The sequence below is a fragment of the Mustelus asterias genome, chromosome 5 (assembly GCF_964213995.1).
Source record: "Mustelus asterias chromosome 5, sMusAst1.hap1.1, whole genome shotgun sequence".
Classification (NCBI taxonomy): domain Eukaryota; kingdom Metazoa; phylum Chordata; class Chondrichthyes; order Carcharhiniformes; family Triakidae; genus Mustelus; species Mustelus asterias.
In genome coordinates, this window is record NC_135805.1 from 24507388 (window position 1) to 24528773 (window position 21386).

At 44.4% G+C, this 21386-nt stretch overlaps 1 protein-coding gene across 1 annotated transcript in view; it reads left to right on the plus strand.

Annotated features, from left to right (window-relative positions):
• The first annotated feature begins 15853 nt into the window (after positions 1 to 15853).
• The window catches only part of mertka (c-mer proto-oncogene tyrosine kinase a), a 137527-nt gene continuing 131994 nt past the window's right edge, over positions 15854 to 21386 (plus strand). The window contains exon 1 of the mRNA XM_078212285.1: positions 15854 to 15900. The gene's annotated coding sequence lies outside the window, so the exon portion shown is untranslated. The remainder of the gene's footprint in view (positions 15901 to 21386) is intronic.

A 21386-nucleotide genomic window follows, 5' to 3' on the forward strand; every position in this document is an offset into this window, starting at 1 on the left:
GAGATGCTTTGTCAGAGAGTCAGTGCAGACTCGATGGGCCGAATGGCCCCCCTCTCTGCTCTACAATAAAGCAGAAAACACAAGTGTTTTTTAAAATTTCTTTCGGGTGACTTAACTGGTTTTATTGTGAATGTTGCAGAGGTCGCTGGCATCCTTGTAAATCGATTATTGAACAACATTTTTGGCACCAAATACAGGGCCAGGAAGGGGATAAAAATGAAGTTGGTGCAGCTTATTGAAGCTTGGTTGATGCCATTCAGGTACATTCATTAAATAGATACAAAGAATGTAATGAAAAAAAGTTCAACAAAAAAATAACAGGTGGCTGGCACTCACTGGAATAAAAGAACATGACTGCTTAAACATATGGTTATATAAAAATATAGTGTACAAAGTCACACTTGCGTGAAACACTGGATAAATTCCGCATGGACCGGTTTCATGTCAGTCAGTGAGAAAAAGACAACCATCGCACCCCGGCCATAAAAAAACACTGCAATTGAAACTTTGAAATAGGGTTGAATGGGGGGATTTAAAACACCCCTCAGAAAGCTCAGGGGATAAATGCATCTGCTGAAATAGTGCCACATCAAAACAGACCAGAGAGGCCTGAGGTTTGATCCCTGGTTTACTTTGTTAGCCAATTTTAGCCAGACTTGAAATGGGATACTGAGACTTGGATGCTGGAGGGGGAACGAAATTTGCCGAGCTTTCTCTTGCCAATCACCGTCAGTTCTTGGTTAGACTTCCACACCTGGATTCCAGGTGGCGAATGGTCAAATTTAAAGTAAAAATAAAGTTTATTTATTAGTCAAGAAGGCTTACATTAATACTACAATGAAGTTACTGTGAAAATCCCCTAGTCGCCACATTCTGGTGAAAGTTGATCTTTCTCCACATCTAGCTATGACTGTAACACTACATTCTGCACTCTCTCCTTTCCTTCTCTACGAACAGTATGTTTTGTCTGTATAGCGTGCAAGAAACAATGCTTTTCACTGTATGTTAATACATGTGATCATAATAAATCAAATCAAACAATAAACTGATCCAAAAGTTTAGTAGAAATAATAATGAGAAAGTAATATGTTCATGATTGGAAAAGTTACACTGGTAGAAAGAGAAAATAAATTTTTCTGAAAGAAGGCAGGATGTTGGGAAAAAGGGAAAAAAAGGGATGAGGTCCTAAAAGCAGATATAAAGAGCGAGCAAGCAAGCTGAAAAGTAGGACCTCAAAGGTAGTGATCGCAGGATTACTACCTGTGCCATGTGCTAGTCAGAGTAAAAACAGCAGGATACAGAGGATGAATATGTGGCTGAAAAGATGGTGTGAGGGGGAGGGTTTCAGATTCCTAAGACATAGGGACTGGTTCTGGGGGAGGTGGGACCTGTACAAACTGGACGGTTTACACGTGGGCAGAATCGGGACTGATGTCCTTGGCGGGGGAGGGGAACTTGCTAGAGTGGTTGGGGAGGGTTTAAACTCATATGGCAGGGGGGTGGGAACTTTTGCAAGGAATCAGAGCAGGGGGAATTAAGAACAGGAGGAAAAGACAGTAAGGAGACTAAGGAAAGTGATAGGCAGAGAAATCAAGGGCCAAAGTCAGCTAAGGACCGAGTAAAAAGTAGAAAAGGGAAAAGAAATGTTAAAAATGCCCACCTTAAGGTTTTGTACCTGAATGCTTGGGGCACTTGAAACAAAATGGATTAATTAGTTGCACAGATAAATGTAAAGGAGTATGATATAGTTGACATTATGGAGACATGGCTCCAAAGTAGTCAAGAATGGGAACTAAACATTGAGGGCCATTCAGTGTTTAGGAAGGACAGACAGAAAGGAAAAGGTGCATTGTTGATTAAAGAAGATATTGATATGATATTGAGGAAAGATATTAGCATAGATGATGTGGAATCTGAATGGATCGAGTTATGAAACAACAAGAGGCAAAAAACATTGGTAGGGGTGGTAAACAGACCACCAAACTGTAGTGGTAATGTTGGGAAATCAGAGATGCATGTGTTAACGGAACATCTGTGATTATGAGCGACTTTAATCTGCATATAGATTGGGAAAGTCAAATTAGTCACAGTACAAGAGAGGAGGAATTTCTGGAGTGCATACAAGATGGTTTTCTGGAGCAATACATTGAGGAACCAACAAGGGAGTAGGCCGTCTTGGACTGGGTGTTGTGCAATGAGAAAGGATTAGTTGGCAATCTAGTTGTGAGAGAACCCTTGGGGACGAGTGACCATAAAATGATAGAATTCTTTGTCAAGGTGGATAATGATGTCGTTGATTCTGAGACCACGGTCCTGAATCTCAATAAAGGTAACTATGATGGTATGAGGCATGAATTAGCCATGAGGGACTGGGAAACATTACTGAAAGGAAGGACAGGCAATGGCAGGCATTTAAAGAACGAATAGATGAACTCCAGAAGTTGTTCATTCCTGTTTGGCACAAACCATGGCTTAGAAGGGAAATTAGAGATAGTATCAGATTCAAGAAAGAAGCATACAAATCGGCAAGAGAAAGCAATAGGCCTGAGGATTGCGAGCAGTATAAAATTCAACAAAGGAAGACCAAGGGATTAATTAAGAAGGGAAAAATAGAGTCTGAAAGTAAGTTAGTGGGGAACATAAAAACTGACTGTAAAAGTTTCTATAGATATGTAAAGAGAAAAAGATTGACAAAAACAAATTTAGGCCCCTTATAGTCAGAAACAGGAGAATTCATAACAGGGAATAAAGAAATGGCTGAGGGATTAAATTTGTACTTTGCTTCAGTCTTCACAAAGGAAGACATGAATAATGTGTCAGAAATGCTGAGAGAAACATGTTTTAGTGAGGATCTGAAGGAAATCAGCATTTAGTAGAGAAATGGTTTTGGGGAAATTGATGGGATTGAAGGTGGATAAATCTCTAGGTCCTGATAACTTTCATCCCAGAGTACTTAAGGAAGTGATGATGTGGAAATGCCGACATTGGACTGGGGTGGGCACAATATTTTCTCACAACACCAGGTTAAAGTATAACAGGTTTATTTGGAATCATGAGCTTTTGGAGCACTGCGTCTTCCTCAGGTGAGTGGAGAGTTGGGTTCACAAGCACGGCATATATAGACAGACACAATTGTGAGATAATGGTTGGAATCCGAGTCTTTGCAGGTAATCAAGTCTTTACAGGTGCAGACAATGAATGGAGAGAGGGATAATCACAGGTTAAAGAGGTGTGAATTGTCTCAAGCCAGGACAGTTAGTAGGATTTCGCAAGTCCAGGCCAAATGGTGGGGGTTACACGTAGTGTGACATGAACCCATGATCCCAGTTGAAGCCGTCCGCATGTGTGCGGAACTTGGCTATCAGTTTCTGCTCAGCGATTCTGCGTTGTCGTGTGTCCTGAAGGTCGCCTTGGAGAACGCTTACACGAAGATCGAGGCGGAATGCACTTGACTGCTGAAGTGTTCCCCGACAGGAAGGGAACACTCCTGCCTGGTGATTGTTGCACGGTGTCCGTTCATCCGTTGTCGTAGCGTCTGCATGGTCTCGCCTCGGGACATTCTTTCCTGCAGCATATGAGGTAGACAACGTTGGCCAAATCGCACAAATATGTACCGTGTACTTGGTGGAGGGGTGTTGTCAAGTGTGATGGTGGTATCTGTGTTGATGATCGGCATGTCTTGCAGAGGTTGCTGTGGCAGGGTTGTGTGGTGTCGTGGTCACTGCTCTCCTGAACACTGGGTGGTTTGCTGCGAACAGTGGTCTGTTTGAGGTTGCGCGGTTGTTTGAAGGCAAGTAGTGGGGGTGTGGAGAGGGCCTTGGCAAGCTGCTCGTCTTCATCAATGACATGTTGAAGGCTCCGAAGAAGATGTTGTAGTTTCTCAGCTCCGGGGAAGTACTGGACGACGAAGGGTACTCTGTCGATTGTGTCCTGTGTTTGTCGTTTGAGGAGGTCGGTGCGGTTTTCGCTGTGGCGCCTCGGAACTGTCGATCGATGAGTCGAGCGCTATATCCCGTTCTTACAAGGGTGTCTTTCAGCATCTGTAGGTGTCTGTTGCGTCCCTCCTCATCTGAGTAGATCCTGTGTATATGGAGGGCTTGGCTGTAGTGAATGGCGTCTTTAACGTATTTCAGGTGGAAGCTGGAGAAGTGGAGCATCGTGAGGTTATCCATGGGCTTGCGGTAGAGTGAAGTGCTGAGGTGACCGTCCTTGATGGAGTTGCGTGTGTCCAAGAATGGAACCGATTAAGGAAGTGGCCCTAGAAATCTTAGATTCATTGGTGGCTATTTTCCAAAATCCTTTTCCAAATTCCTACAGATTGGCGGGTAGCTAATATAAACCCGCTATTCAAAAATGGAGGCAGAAAACGGAGAACTATAGACCAGTGAGCCTAGCGTCGGTACTGGGGAAGCTGCTAGAGCCTATGATCAAGGATTTCATAACTCGGCATTTGGAAGGCAGTGGTATAATCAGACAAAGTCAGCATAGATTTACAAGAGGGAAATCATGCTTGACGAATCTATTGGAATTTTTTGAGGATGTAACTAGTAGAGTTGACTGAGGAGAACCAGTGGATGTGGTTTATTTCGACTTTCAGAAGGCTTTCGACAAGGTCTCACATAACAGACTGCTATGTAAAGTTAAAGCACATAGGATTGCAGGTAATGTCTTGAGATGGATAGAAAGCTGGTTAGCAGTTAGGAAGCAAAGAATTGGCATAAATGAGTCTTTTTCTGATAGGCAGTCAGTGACTAGTGGGGTTCCGCAAGGATCTCTGCTAGGACCCCAACATTAGATATTAATGATTTGGAAGAGGGAACTGTATGTATTATCTCCAAATTTGCAGATGATACAAAGTTCGGTGGGAGAGTGATCTGTGAGGAGGATGAAGAGATGCTTCTGCATGATTTGGACAGGCTGAGTGTGTGGGCATCTGCATGGCAGATGCAGTATAATGTGAATAAATGTGAGGTTATCCACTTTGGTAGCAATAAGAGGAAGACAGATTATTACTTGAATGGGTATAAATTGAGAGAGGTGGATACTCAACGAGACCTTGGATTCCTCATGTATCAGCCGCTGAAGTAAGCACAGAGGTACAGCAGGCAGTAAAGAAGGCAAATGGTATGTTGGCCTTCATAGCGAGAGGATTTGAATGTGGGGATAGGGATGTTTTGCTGCAGTTATATAGGTCATTGGTGAGGCCACATCTGGAATATTGTGTGCAGTTTTGGTGTCATTATCTGAGGAAGAATGTCCTTGCTATAGAGGGAGTACAATGAAAGTTTACCAGGCTGATTCCTGGGATGACAGATCTGTCATATGAGGAGAGACTAAGTCAGGATTATATTCACTGGAGTTTAGAAGAGTGAGAGGGGATCTCATCGAAACTTATACAATTCTAACGGGGTTAGACAGGGTAGATTCAGAAAGAATGTTCCCAATGGTGGGGGTGTCCAGAACTAGGAATCATAGTTTGAGGATAAGGGGTAAACCTTTTAGAACTGAGATGAGAAGAAATTTCTTTACCCAAAAGGCGGTGAATGTGTGTATTCACTACCATAGAATTTAGTTGAGGCCGAAACATTGTCTGAAGTTTGTTCAAGAAGAAATTAGATATAGCTCTTGGGGCTAAAGGTAACAAAGGATATGGGGGGAAGGGGGGATCAGGATATTGAATTCAATGATCAGCCATGATCAAAATATATGGCGGAGCAGGCTCAAAGGGCCAAATGGCCTACTCCTGCTTCTAGTTTCTATGTTCTATCATGAATTTGGAATGAGAGTGTTTCCTATGCATGTGTGTCCACAATACTACATGCACCACAGTCTGTATACCAAAAACGCATTGTATTTTTCCATCATGTATGAAGTGAGGTGAGAAATTATACACAATGTAAGCTCCAGAATTTATATCAAGAGTGTGATTTATTTTGGAGTTCTGGGAACCACAAGATTTATTTGTCCTCCAGTACTGTTTTTCTCATCCTCCTTTTGTTTTTGAATGAGTTTATGTGTAGTTTATACAATCCTCCAGTCTCTGGTGCGAGACCCTTCACAATTTCTATCAACATGGTTTTGTGAGAGGGAGGTCATGCCTCACTAACCTGGTGGTGTTTTTTGAAGAAGTGACCAAAATGGTTGACGAAGGAAGGGCCGTGGATGTTGTCTATATGGACTTTAGTAAAGCGTTTGACAAAGTCCCTCATGGTAGGCTAGTGAAAAAGGTTGGATCCCATGGGATAAAGGGGGAGGTGGCTAGATGGGTGGAGAACTGGCTTGGTCATAGAAGACAGAGGGTGGTAGTGGAAGGGTCTTTTTCCGGCTGGAGGCCTGTGACTAGTGGTGTACCGCAGGGCTCTGTATTGGGACCTCTGCTGTTTGTGATTTATATAAATGATCTGGAAGAAGGAGTAACTGGGGTGATCAGTAAGTTTGCGGACGACACAAAACTGGCAGGACTTGCAGACAGTGAGGAACATAGTCAGAGGCTACAGAAGGATATAGATAGGCTGGTAATTTGGGCAAGGAAATGGCAGATGGAGTTCAATCCTGATAAATGCGAAGTGATGCATTTTGGTGGGAATAATGTAGGGAGGAGCTACACGATAAATGGAAGAACCATAAAGGGTGTAGAGACGCAGAGGGACCTGGGTGTGCAAGTCCACAGATCTTTGAAGGTGACGTCACAGGTGGAGAAGGTGGTGAAGAAGGCATATGGCATGCTTGCCTTTATAGGACGGGGCATAGAGTATAAAAGTTGGGGTCTGATGTTGCAGATGTACAGAACATTGGTTCGGCCGCATTTGGAATACTGCGTCCAGTTCTGGTCGCCACACTACCAGAAGGACGTGGAGGCTTTGGAGAGAGTACAGAGGAGGTTTACCAGGATGTTGCCTGGTATGGAGGGGCTTGGTTATGAGGAGAGATTGGGGAAACTGGGGTTGTTCTCCTTGGAAAGACGGAGGATGAGGGGAGATTTAATAGAGGTGTATAAAATTATGAAAGGCATGGATAGGGTGAACGGTGGGAAGCTTTTCCCCGGGTCGGTGGTGACGTTCACGAGGGGTCATAGGTTCAAGGTGAAGGGGGGGAGGTTTAACACAGATATCAGAAGGACATATTTCACACAGAGGGTGGTGGGGGCCTGGAATGTGTTGCCGGGCAAGGTGGTGGAGGCGGACACACTGGGAACGTTTAAGACTTATCTAGACAGCTATATGAACGGAGTGGGAATGGAGGGATACAAAAGAGTGGTCTAGTTTGGACCAGGGAGCGGCGCGGGCTAATTGTTCCTTGTTTCTCGTTTCAAGGCTTCATTCACAGAGCGAGACTGCGGATAGTTGGGAACCTGTCTCGGGGGCAGGGAATTCATATGGTGTTCGTGGAAGTGGAAATGACTAGGGTTGGGAAGCATTTTCCGATCAGGGCCATTGTGATCTCCTGGACTCATTTCGATCGCCTCAGGGGGTCGGAGAGGAATTTCCCAGATTTTTTTTTCCCCATATTGGCCCTGGGGTTTTTCACTCTGGGTTTTCGCCTCTCCCTGGAGATCACATGGTCTGGAATGGGGGGGTGGGGGTGAGTTAATAGGTTGTAATGAACAAAGCATCATAGCTGTGAGGGACAGCTCGGTGGATAGGATATTGGTATGTAGATAGGCTGGAAAATTGGGCGGGGATCCTGGATTCAGGATTCAATCCTGGACCGGGGAGCGGCGCGGGCTTGGAGGGCCGAAGGGCCTGTTCCTGTGCTGTATTGTTCTTTGTTCTTTGTTCTTATTTCCCTCCATAATCTCACATACATCCTTATCTGGATTGGGGGTACTTTCTACTGTGAACCTTTCAAATACAACCTCTTTATTTTATCCTGTCCAGTTTCACTACTAACCTTTTCTTTCTTGTGTCTCTGGCAGCACCTATAGTGAAGGCAGTTACAAAGTACTCATTCAGTTATGTCCTCAGTTGCCTCTGCAAGAAGATCTCCTTTTTGGTCCCTAATCAACCCCACCTTTGTTTTGTCTCCTTTTTTACTATTGAACATTTATGAAAGACTTTTTGGTTGCCTTTTTGTTACCTGCTAATCTATTCTTGGACACTCCCTTCGCCCCTCTTAGTTTTAGTTTTTCTCTACTTTCTCGGTACTGTGACAGAGGAAAGTCAATCACATGAACAGAAGCAGATTCAAACTTAGTAAGGAACAGGGAATAGAAACAGAGGACATTTTGTGTTCCAAATGTAAGGGACTGAGGAAAATTTGTGGGGAAGACATTTACCAGTGTTCTTTTGTCCCTTGCGGGTTTCAGTGTCCTGTTTGCCGGGCGGGTGCTGTGAACAGGATGCTGTTGGTTGAGTGATGTGGGCTGGGCCAATGGGATTGCTCTGGGGGCGGGAGGAAAAAAAAGGCGCCAGGAAGTGAAGCAGCTGCAGAGCTGAAGAGGGAGTGTGCAGAGAGAGAGTTTTTTCCCAGGCAGTGAGAATTCGGTTTGGAGTGAGGGGCAGCCAGGCGTTCCCCTGCCTGTTCTTTTCATTACTGCCGAGGAGGACAGCCTTCAGCGCACTCGACCTACGTTGCTGCACGGATAGCTCGCGGCACCTCTGCCTTCTGCGGCATCATCTTCCACACGTGTGTCTCTTCTGGACTGTGTGTGTGTGTCGTGAGTAACTGGTGAGGACTATACAATCCAACTGGAACAGTATCTACAAATGTGTTACTGAGAATGAGTTTCCCCATGTGTGCACCAACGGATGGGCCCCAACGGTTATAGATCAGAGCTCACTGTTTTATGTCTGTTAATTATATTTGTTATTAAATTTATTTTTGATATTCCGATTACAGTACTGACATTTATGGGTAAACAGGGAATTAGCCAAATCAACATCAACTGCTAGGAATTCGGGATCCTGTTGATTGAATATTTAAATAGTAGCCCCATATAGTGGTCAGCAGGGGGTTACACAAAGGTAGTATATTACAATGAGGAGTGCATGCATAGATGCACCTACTAAACCTGTTTCACTTGTGAATTAATTTATTTGCTGAAGAAGACAGGATATTGAACCTCTCAGCATTGACTAATTTTGGCATGATTCATCTAAAAACAGAACATGCATCCTTTTTCCCTATCATGCTTGAATACCTCTAACTCCTTCCCACTATTTGCAGGGCCTTAGTATATACTCTGCGGTGTAATATTTTATCTATTGTTCCTTAATTTAAACCAAATAGATTCTGTATTGGAACCTTTGATTACATCATTCCTTTTCCAGAGTTGTAAATATATCTTTGAACATTCGGGCATCCTACCTCCTTTTTATTCTTCCTTACCTATCTTTCCTCAGTGCCTTGTAACCAGGAATATTAAATTCCCAATCCTCCTCTTCTAAAGGCTGGATCTCCATTACCAGCACCCTTTTCTTAATTCCATGTGGTAATTTGTGCCCTGCAGGTCCTCCACCATCGACTGAAAATAGCTGAAGAATGTAGACAGAAATCTGAAGACTTTACAAAACAGTCTTTAATTTCTCAAAAAAACCCCACAGTTCTATTGACCAACTCGAGTGAATGTATGAGACAATTTCAACCCTTCTCCTTTCCATCATTTTAAATGGTACTGTTGATACTCCTCATGACCTTCAAGTCATTGATGTAGTGCAGCTAAGATGCTGTGAGAGTTTAGGGTTTCAAGCTGTAAAACCCTTCGAATTAAAATTTCTATGTTCCAAATTCTTCATTTCTAACACTAGGTTCCTAAGTTGCGCCTGATCTAACAAGGTACGAATAACCAGTATTTATGAATCAAGTAGAATTTATTAAGCAATATTTAGATGTACTCAACAAAAAAAATGAAGACAACAAGGAACTTCATTATCTCTCAAGTTCCTTGGATTTCTTGAGCATTGATGTGGAGATGCCGGCGTTGGACTGGGGTAAACACAGTAAGAGGTTTAATAACACCAGGTTAAAGTCCAACAGGTCAGGCTTGTGTGGCTTTTGCTACCAAATAAACCTGTTGGACTTTAACCTGGTGTTGTTAAATTTCTTACTTTCTTGAGCATTGCCAGCACAGGGGATGTCTTGCTCTTCTCTGGCTTTGAAGTGGTGTTCAATTGTGTCAGAAGAGTCATACTCCAGATGCCGTGGTAACACTGCCAATAAAGATTCCAAATGACCAATTTTTATCCCTCATTCTCATTATTCTGAAATCCGTTATTTGGAAATAGTCCAGATTCACTTCCTCCATTGGCTTAGGGTGCAAGTCGATAAGACTTGGCTGATCCGACATTCCTCATATCCACTTTCCAGCCCTTTCTCCATTACCCTGGATTCCCTTACCGATCAAAAATCTATCTCAAGGACTCTGGCCCCACATCTTTCTGTGAGTTCCAAAGACTGACAACCCTCTAAGACATTCCTCCTCATCTTTTAAGTTAGTGCCCTTTATTATGAGACTATGACCTTTGGTCCTAGACTCTCCTCTAAAGGGAAATATCCTCTCCGCATTTACTCTGTCAAGCCCTCTAAGAATCCTCAGTGTTTCAATGAGATCACCTCTTAGTCTTCTAAATTCCAATGAGTAGACTCCCAGCCTGTTTAATTTTTCCTTATAAGACTATTCTTTCATACTGGGGATCATCCTACTGAACCTTCTTTCAACTGCCCCCAATGAAATTATGGGGAAGATCTTCCGACCTCTCCGCACCTGGTGCTAATCCCAGACAATAGTGTGTGGGCCTAAAAGACGGTTTGGCACCTATCACCAAACAGTTTGCAATTCTTTCTTTCCAATGGTGTGAACTGGTTCGTGACCAGCAAGGATGCAACACTGATTAGCAGATTGACTGGATTTCAATCTCATTAATGAGTTGGGCAAGCATTCCTCCCACCTCCTGGACTACACCCACCTCTCCGGCGCGATATCACATGGGTGTAAATCACGACTGGTTCTTTAAAGTGTGGGTCAAGTGCTACAGTTGCGAGGGCAAGCGTGGAGGTGAGTACCACTTAACACCAACCTCCAGGGTGCAAGAAGGCGGGTCAGCCATTGCCATGGATTGGGGGGCCCCAATGGGTGCAGGAGCTTGAGCTGGGCTGGGGGTCCTCAGTTCAGGGGTCGCCGCTGAGTGGGGATTATGTGGCGAGCATTCTTCCTGCCTACTGAAAGTCTTTCGAGGGGTTCCATATGAAGTCGAATTCATGCCACGTGCTGTCACCAATGGCTTGTGATATTATGGATCCATATTTGGATGGGCCAGCCATCTGGAGGGGTCTCCAGAAGCAAGGGAGTAGGAATAAAAGTCATAGTAGAAAATTCCCTGCTTAGGACTGAATGGATGTGACCGTCATCCAGAACTTACAATGAAACATGCAACAATGCAGCGTGGGGCCCCGGCCAATGGGGATGGGGGGGCCAAATTGAGAGGTGGCTGTGGGAGCACCAATCAGAGCCTGGTAACTTTGAATTTGCTGATAGGTTCAATCGGAACAACATCTGGCTCTGATTGGTGGAATCCCCTTAGAGCGGAAAAAGACTGTCTCAGATGTTGAGAGGTGGTGGTGACTTGAGAGCAGCTTGGACGGATCTCCTGATTGGTCTGAAGTTTCTGAGCTTCCCATTAGTAAAGCAGCAGCTAGGTTACCACCGTTCGGGCCCGGCAGCCTGAGGCAATAGTGAGGCCGCCAGCCATACATCGGGGTTTGAGCCTGTGAGGCCTTCAGTGAGGACCGAGGAGGAGGCGCTGGCCAACAGCTGTCGAGTGGAGTAATGGGATGACTCTCGACCTTCATGGAGGACTGAGGAGGACGGATGGGCAACCAACACACCAAAGAAGTTCAGAGGCCAGGGTAGGGCAGTCCATTAAAGCCAGTTAAAGCAACCAGGAGCACACAAAGCCATCGAGGTCCGGCCGCCCCTGTGAGAGGTGAGCAGTTGGGAGGGCTTGGCAGGTGCTGGCATGGTGTTCAAGGAACAGCGGGGTGACTCGACCGGAGGCCAGGGCTAAGTTTGAGAAGGCTGGGCAGCAACCAGAGCAGCGAGGGCGAGGCTGCCCACTGAGGATGAGAGCAGAGGCCAGGGGAGGCCAGATAATGCCAACAGTGGCAGCCAGACAGCCAGCCAAGAGCACACACGGTTGTCAAGGCTCGAGGCCCAGCCACCTGAGTGAGAGGTGAGCAGTCAGGAGGTGTGAGAGTCTGGCAGGCACTGGTGTGGTTTTCAGAGAGCAGAGGGGTGACAAGGCCAAGGCTGAGAGTGAGGAGGACTGGGCAACAAGGTGGGTAGGGTAAGGAAGGCAGTTACACAGGAGGGCACCACACAGCCTAAGGCATCTTGTCTGACCTCATTGGATACGAGTCATGATGTGGAGATGCCGGCGTTGGACTGGGGTAAGCACAGTAAGAAGTCTCACAACACCAGGTTAAAGTCCAACAGGTTTATTTGGTAGCAAATACCATAAGCTTTCGGAGCAATGCTCCTTCGTCAGATGGAGTGGTCTCTGTTCTCAAACAGGGCACAGACACAGAAATCAAATTACAGAATACTGATTAGAATGCAAATCTCTACAGCCAGCCAGGTCTTAAATGTACAGACAATGTGGGTGGAGGGAGCATTCAACACAGGTTAAAGAGATGTGTATTGTCTCCAGACAGTACAGCTTGTGAAATTGTGCAAGTCCAGGAGTCAAGCTGTGGGGGTTACTGATAATGTGACATAAATCCAACATCCCGGTTTAGACCGTCCTCATGTGTGCGAAACTTGGCTATCAGTTTCTGCTCAGTGACTCTGCGCTGTCGTGTGGCGTGAAGGCCGCCTTGGAGAACGCTTACCTGAAGATCCAAGGCTGAATGCCCGTGACTGCTGAAGTGCTCCCCCACAGGAAGAGAACAGTCTTGCCTGGTGATTGTCGAGCGGTGTTCATTCATCCGTTGTCGTAGCGTCTGCATGGTTTCCCCAATGTACCATGCCTCGGGACATCCTTTCTTGCAGCGTATCAGGTAGACAACGTTGGCCGAGTTGCAAGAGTAGGTACCATCTCCAAGGCGGCCTTCACGCCACACGACAGCGCAGAGTCACTGAGCAGAAACTGATAGCCAAGTTTCGCACACATGAGGACGGTCTAAACCGGGATGTTGGATTTATGTCACATTATCAGTAACCCCCACAGCTTGACTCCTGGACTTGCACAATTTCACAAGCTGTACTGTCTGGAGACAATACACATCTCTTTAACCTGTGTTGAATGCTCCCTCCACCCACATTGTCTGTGCATTTAAGACCTGGCTGGCTGTAGAGATTTGCATTCTAATCAGTATTCTGTAATTTGATTTCTGTGTCTGTGCCCTGTTTGAGAACAGAGACCACTCCATCTGACGAAGGAGCATTGCTCTGAAAGCTTATGGTATTTGCTACCAAATAAACCTGTTGGACTTTAACCTGGTGTTGTGAGACTTCTTACTCATTGGATACTACAGAGAAGCTAGTTTACATATCCTCAACAAATTGAGCAATTCAGTCATTTGGAAAGGTTTAATGTCATTTGGGGCGAGACTTGACATCAGTGGTTGGTGGGGCCTGACATCACGAGAGATCCTGGCATGAAGGCAGAGCATGGGGCCCCCAAAAGTATAAGTCCACTTCTGCTGTCATACTTTTGTGTTTAATCATTTCTGCTTTCCATTTGATCACAGACCTTCCCTTTTGTTCTTTCCCAACTTTGTACTTACTTAAAACCTATCAGCTCTGACAAAAAGATGTCATATGATGCAGTGGTAGTATCTTTGCCTCTGGGTCAGAGTCTTTGAGTTTAAATCCCACTTCAGGACTTGATATGGTCCACATAAGGATCGATTATCATCCTGCAAATTGTTCTAAAATGGCAGAAAGTAAGAGGGGGAAAATTTATTGATCAGCTGCTCTGCCTGGCAAACCATTGCAATACTTTGCCAAGCTTAATCATGGACCAATCCAATGGAAGTCTGTGGTCGCCAGTGCCTTCCTTGGGCATGGTACCTGGGAGACAGCCTTCCAAGGAAATGTCATCTCCCTGGAACGCTAGTCTGCTTCCCTCTTGACTGATGCTATCTGATCCGCTGCTGTGCGGAGTCTGCACGTTCTCACCGTGTCTGCGTGGGTTTCCTCCGGGTGCTCCAGTTTCCTCCCAAAGTCTGTGCTGGTTAGATGCATTGGCCATGCTAAATTCTCCCTCAGTGTACCTGAACAGGCGCCAGAGTGTGGTGACTAGAGGATTTCACAGTAACTTCATTGCAGTGTTAATGTAAGCCTACTTGTGACACTAATAAATAAACTTTAACTTTAAAACTTTAATTTTCGGCATTTTCTGTTTTTACTTCAGGTCTCCCGAATTTGCAATATTTTGTTTCTGTCCACTGCATGCTGTTGTTGGTTTCAAAGTAACTCAATTCGATTGTATTTAAGGTTGGAGCAAAAAACGCACTAAATTGGGATCAGTAACAAAATATGTTAGTCTCGAAATGTTAATTCAAAAAATGCTAAATATCATGTAATTCCAACAATATAAACAAATCAACACAAAAACTATGAATAGGTATTAACACGAATTACTGGACACGGATTTTTGAATTAACATTACCAGACTAGAATGGAATTTGTTGCTGATACTGTGCCGTGCAGCAATTTAAATCTCCGAGCGACCTCGTGTTTTTACACAATTTCTATAAAATTCCTCTGACCTCTATGGACGAATTAGTAGCTGGGCCCGGACAGGGCACAGATGTGTTTTTTTAAAACAGGGTGCAGCTGGAGGAGAGGTGTTGCTTTCGTTCGTTTTCGTAAGTCATGTGGACTTGGCTACGGTGACTGGCCACTATTCCAGTCTACACATGCCTGTCCAGAGATTGCAGCCACGTTCCTTGTTTATCTCTGAGGGGTAAAATCTGCTCCAGCCCCTGATTTCTATTTAGGGATCGGGATATGGAATTTGGTCTCGAATTCTTCAGAAGTGACAAAAATATCAATCTTAAGTAACTCTTTGAAATCTTACAAACTAAAATTCTGATCTGTCTCACTTTTAAGTTTATTAATTTTGAAATTTATTCATTTGCCGTAGTAACAGGGCTACAATAAATATAATGTATGAGTGTTTGATTTTCATTTGCGAAATCCCTGGAATCTGAAATAAAAACATTTAAGTGGTCCAATCAGTCAGATTGGAATTGTAAACTTTAACTCAGTTTCTCCCGTATCTCTTAATCCTCACTAGCAGCACCAGTGGGGTGGGAGACCTGGAGCCTTTTGCAGACCCCGGGTAACTTGCTTGATCCAAAGGGGAGGAGGTTAAGCGAGTTTAGCCAGCAATCCGGCTTGACTACGACAGCGACGAGTGGAGTTGTTCAGTGTAATCCCAATTGAGCTGTCCTGGGCTGCGAGTAAGTGTGGGGATATACCGTGAAATGAATTTCCAGCTCGGATCCTGGGCTGGGAATCACGTGTCTTTAGAGAGCTGCCTCTCTCACCAGCGAGAGAGTACTGTAGTTGTGTTGGATAGAGAGGGAGAGGTGCCAACACTGCCAGCAGCGACCGAACAGTGTTACATTATAGTTGCTGCTTCCTCAGGTGAGGGGGGCAATCTAACCACCTTCTCTCTCTCTCGTTAGCAACACAGGGACAATTCATCGTCCTTCTCATTTCTCATTAGAAATAGATCGTGCAGTCAAAAGTTTTGCTGCAAGTGAGTGAAGAGCAGGGGGATTTTGTCTGCTGCTGGTTCGGGAGCCCCAAGCGGCGGCTGCTTGAGGTTTCGCCGAACTCCCAGCAACTTCATTGCACTCCGGGGAGCGGGTGCGGACAAAGCCCCTCGTTCAAGATGAAAAGCTCCAACTTCTGGACGTTAACTTTCTTCCTTCACTTGGCCCGCGGATCTGGTGAGTTGCTGAATAAGATTTTCGAAACGTGTGTCGATTTTTCGCTCTTTAAAGTGAAGTTAACCAGACTGTGTGCGCTCTCACCTGGTAGTGCATGTTTAAACTGCTTTTTGGTACTGCTGATAATACACCGCAGTAAGGGAAAAGGGAGCGCTTTTCTCGATTTGAATTCAGATTGTAAACATCACTTTGAAATCAGAGAACAGAAAGGAACTTCAATATGCTCCCCAATGCATTTCCACTGTATGTTGTGAAGTTTTTTTGGAAAGTTTTATTCGTGTCACAAGTAGGCTTACATTAACACTGCAATGAAGTTACTGTGGAAAATCCCCCAGTCTCCACACTCCGGGTGCCTGTTCGGGTACACTGCACCTAACCAGCACGTCTTTTGGACTGTGGGAGGAAACTGGAGCACCCGGAGTGAACCCACGCAGACACGGGGAGAACATGCAGACTCTGCACAGACGGTGACCTGAGCTGGGAATTGAACCCCAGTCCCTGGCACTCAATGGCAACAGTGCTAACCACTGTGCCACCCAATGGGACTAATGGGATGGTGACCTTGTTTATTTGAATTTTTGTTTTTAATGGTATTTTGTAAGAAAATTATTTCTTAGAATTTCTCCTATTGAGGTGAGGTGAAAATTCTTTACCCAGAGGGTGGTGAATGTGGAATTCACTACCACAGAAAGTAGTTGAGGCCAAAACGTTGTCTGATTTCAACAAGAAATTAGATATAGCTGTTGGGGCTAAAGAGATCAAGCGATATGGGGAGAAGGTGGGATCAGGATATTGAGTTTGATCAAAATGAATGGTGGAACAGGCTCGAAGGGCCAAATAGCCATCCTGCTTCGCGTTTCAGTATTTCTATTTTTACTCCTCCCTCCACACACACACACACACCCCTGCAAATTTGGCATTAAAATAAATTCTCCCTCGGTGTACCCGAACAGGCGCCGGAATGTGGCGACTGTGGGATTTTCACAGTAATTTCATTGCAGTGTGAATGTAAGTCTACTTGTGACAAATAAATAAGCTTACTTAAAAAAATGCTGACCCCACAGTATGATGATAAAGGTTATCCAGATCTTTACCTTTTTTCTGATGCTGGTAGATCTATTACATATTTCAGCCTTTTCACTTTTATATAGTGTGTAAACTCCGTGAACTTTTAAAAAAAAATTGGTTGAAAAGTTTCACCAACATCTCTCTCTTGTTGATGTTACGTGAGGGATATATTGCAGCACTAGGTTTGCATTCTTGGACGAAAGCATTCCTTTTAATCCACTCTCTGGACTTTGATTTGATTGCTGGGAATGTTGGCTACACAGTGAAGAGGATTAGTTAGGGCTGGAATCTGAATGAAAACATTGGAAGCCCAGTGGCCTCTTGTTGTGGTACTGTGACTTGTTGAGTGTGACTTGACAGCAGGTAGTAACGTCAGTGGGGGAGGGTGACTCAGTTTGTTTATTGTAACAGAAAGACATAATTTGCCCCTTTCAAAGCCTCTGGATGTCCCAAAGGGTTTTAGATCCAATGAAGTACATCTGAATGTCGTCAGTATTATATAGGGGGACCCAGCAGCTGTTTTGAACACACAAAGGTCCCACAGGCAGTAATGAAATTTTTAAAAACTTATTTAAAGTTTATTTATTTATGAGTCACAAGTCAGCTTACATTAACACGGCAATGAAGTTACTGTGAAAATCTCCTCGTCGCCACAGTCCAGCACCAGTTCAGATACACTGAGGGAGAATTTAGATTGGCCAAAGCAGCCAACCAGCACGTCTTTTGGACTGTGCAAGGAAACTGAAGCATTGGGAGAAAATCCATGCAGACACGGGGAGAACGTGCAGACTCCGCACGCAGTGACCCAAGCTGGGAATTGAACCCAGGTCCCTAGTGCTGTGAGGCAGCAGTGCTATTGTATAGTACCTTTTAACTTAATGAAACAATGTGGTGGAATTGGAGGCAGCTCAGAGGAGGTTCACCAGATTTATCCTGGGGATGAAAGGATTGACATATGAGGAGAGATTAAACAGTTTGGGTTTATACTCGCTGGACTTCTGAAGGACTTCTGATCGAGGGATATAAAATACTAAAAGGGATTGATAAAGTAAATGTAGACCAAATGTTTCCCCTGGTGGGGCAAGATATAGTAAGAAGTTTAACAACACCAGGTTAAAGTCCAACAGGTTTATTTGGTAGCAAAAGCCACACAAGTTTTCGGAGCTCCAAGCCCCTTCTTCAGGTGAGTGGGAATTATGTTCACAAACAGAGCATATAAAGACACAAACTCAATTTACATGAATAATGGTTGGAATGCGAATACTTACAACTAATCAAGTCTTTAAGAAACAAAACAATGTGAGTGGAGAGAGCATCAAGACAGGCTAAAAAGATGTGTATTGTCTGGAGACAATATTCGCATTCCAACCATTATTCATGTAAATTGAGTTTGTGTCTTTATATGCTCTGTTTGTGAACATAATTCCCACTCACCTGAAGAAGGGGCTTGGAGCTCCGAAAGCTTGTGTGGCTTTTGCTACCAAATAAACCTGTTGGACTTTAACCTGGTGTTGTTAAACTTCTTACTGTGTTCACCCCAGTCCAACGCCGGCATCTCCACATCGGGGCAAGATATCGCAGATATAAATAAAAGCAAATTACTGCAGATGCTGGAACCTGCTTTAACAAAGGGTCGTCTGGACTCGAAACATCAGTTCTTTTCTCTCCTTACAGATGCTGCCAGACCTGCTGAGATTTTCCAGCATTTTTTCTTTTGGTCACAGGTATAGGTTGAGAGGCGGTAGATTTAAAACTGAGATGAGGTGGAACGACTTCTTGAAGAAGGTGATGAATTTGTGGAACTCACTGCCCCATGGCGCAGTGGAGTCTGAATCATTAAATAGTTTCAAGAACGAGATGGATATATTTCTGATTTAAAAAAGGATTAAAGGGATATGGGGAACAGGTGGGGAGGTGGATTTGAGACCAGGGAGAGATCAGCCATGATCTGATTGAATGGCGGAGCAGGCTCGAAGGGCTGAATTGCCTACTTCTGCACCTAATTCCAATGTTCCTATACCACGATGCTCATCCCGATAATCTGTTTTAGTTGCTTGAGGGGAAACGGTTCTTCAGGACCTCTGCTTTTCTTTGGAATCTTTTAAGCACACCTGGGAGAACAGACAAGGCCTTGGTTGAACACCACTCTCAAAAGATGGCATTTCTGACAGTGCAACAATCCCTCAACATGGCACTGGGGTGTGAGCCCAGATTATACACTCAAATCCCTGCTGGGCGTCTGGCTGGAGGCAAGGCACCGTCTCTGAATTTGTGGAGATATTGAACTGATGATGAGTATTTTTTCAGGCTAATTTTTTTTCTGAACCCTTAGTCATGGAATGAACATTGCACTTCTGGTGTACTGGAGCTAACATCAGGTAAAATGCGAAACAAAGGAGGGAAATAAATGGTAAAGGATCAAGAAGAGGAATTTGACCCTGTGCCAAAACTGCTATATTAGACATCAGATTTTTGTTTTTATTCTTTCAGGGCATGTCAGCATTTATTGCCCATCCCTAATTGTCCTTTTCATTTGGCTTTCTAATGTTAAGTGTAGGTCAATTATTAGCATCATTTGTAAGCAAATGTTGCATTTCACAATTCCTCCAAGTCAAATAAGAGACCAAAATTATCTGGGTTGATGAGCCGTGAGTAAATAGTGCTAGTGGCAGCACAGACATGCCTGGTGATGAGATGGGAGATATTGGTTTGAACAATACTTAAACTAGGGAAGTAGGTCTGAAAACATCCTGGACACACATGCATCGCCATTTGTTCCATCCTCGCTCACTGCTGGTGACCAACAATAAATGCCACCACCTATATTGACAGTTACAAGCAGTGTTATTGCACCATTCAAAAGATATTCTAAATAGTAGGAGAATACAAGATTCAGTTCACTCCGTTTGGATACACATTCCAGAGCAGACTGCCCAACCTTACTAAAAAACAGCTTCCACTGGACTATAGAACAGAAGCAGCTACTCAATACATGATTTTTAAACTATGTGATTGAATCATTGACTTAACATTGCACTTGTCGAACCACAAATTAAAATGTATTAATTGTGAATGTGACAGATTCAACCTGCAGGAGACGGAGCAACTATTAACATGCATGTTAACCTACAGATTACCAGAACACAAATATATGCAGGGGCAGTCAGCATAACACAGTAACAATAAGATGCCCAAAGCTGCTTTTATGTCACTGTAGTGCCAGTAAAAGAAAATTGGTCTCCCCAAGCAAGCAAATTTAGCAAATCCAGGTGGTTTACTTTGATGTTATAGCCCGAGAAGACGCACGCACATCAGGAGACATTGTCACTAGCTTGGTACTTAGACCAATACAAAAGCAGCTCCTGTCACAAGCCTTTGGGCAGGAATTCCACACCGGTATGTGAAACCGTCAACTTCCTAATCACCTGGAACTGCTCATGCAGTACATGACGTCATAGAAGAGTTAGGTTGCAGTTTTGTTAAGACAGAAAAGACAATTCGTTAGCTTGAAAATGTCACACTGCCACCTCAGCAATGGTCATTTTGTATTTCTACACTGGGAGGTAAAATCTTGATGTGGAGATGCCAACGTTGGACTTGGGTAAAGACAGTAAGAAGTCTCACAACACCAGGTTAAAGTCCAACAGGTTTATTTGGTCGCAAAAGCCACTAGCTTTCAGAGCGCTGCTCCTTCGTCAGGTAAGTGGGAGTTCTGTTCACAAACAGGGCATATAAAGACACAAACCCAATTTACAAAATAATGGTTGGAATGCGAGTCTTTACAGGTAATCAAGTCTTAAAGGTACAGACAATGTGAGTGGAGAGAGCGTTAAGCACAGGTTAAAGAGATGTGTATTGTCTCCAGTCAGGACAGTTAGTGAGATTTTGCAAGCCCAGGCAAGTCGTGGGGGTTAAAGATAGTGTGACATGAACCCAAGGTCCCGGTTGAGGCCGTCCTCATGTGTGCGGAACTTGGCTATCAGTCTCTGCTCAGTGACTCTGCGTTGTCGTGTGCCGTGAAGGCCGCCTTGGAGAACGCTTACCTGAAGATCAGAGGCCCGCGGTCACGGGCATTCGGCCTCTGATCTTCAGGTAAGCGTTCTCCAAGGCGGCCTTCACGACACACGACAACGCAGAGTCGCTGAGCAGAGACTGATAGCCAAGTTCCGCACACATGAGGACGGCCTCAACCGGGATTTTGGGTTCATGTCACACTATCTTTAACCCCCATGACTTGCCTGGGCTTGCAAAATCTCACTAACTGTCCTGGCTGGAGACAATACACACCTCTTTAACCTGTGCTTAACGCTCTCTCCACTCACATTGTCTGTGCCTTTGAGACTTGATTACCTGTAAACACTCGCATTCCAACCATTATTTTGTAAATTGAGTTTGTGTCTTTATTTGCTCTGCTTGTG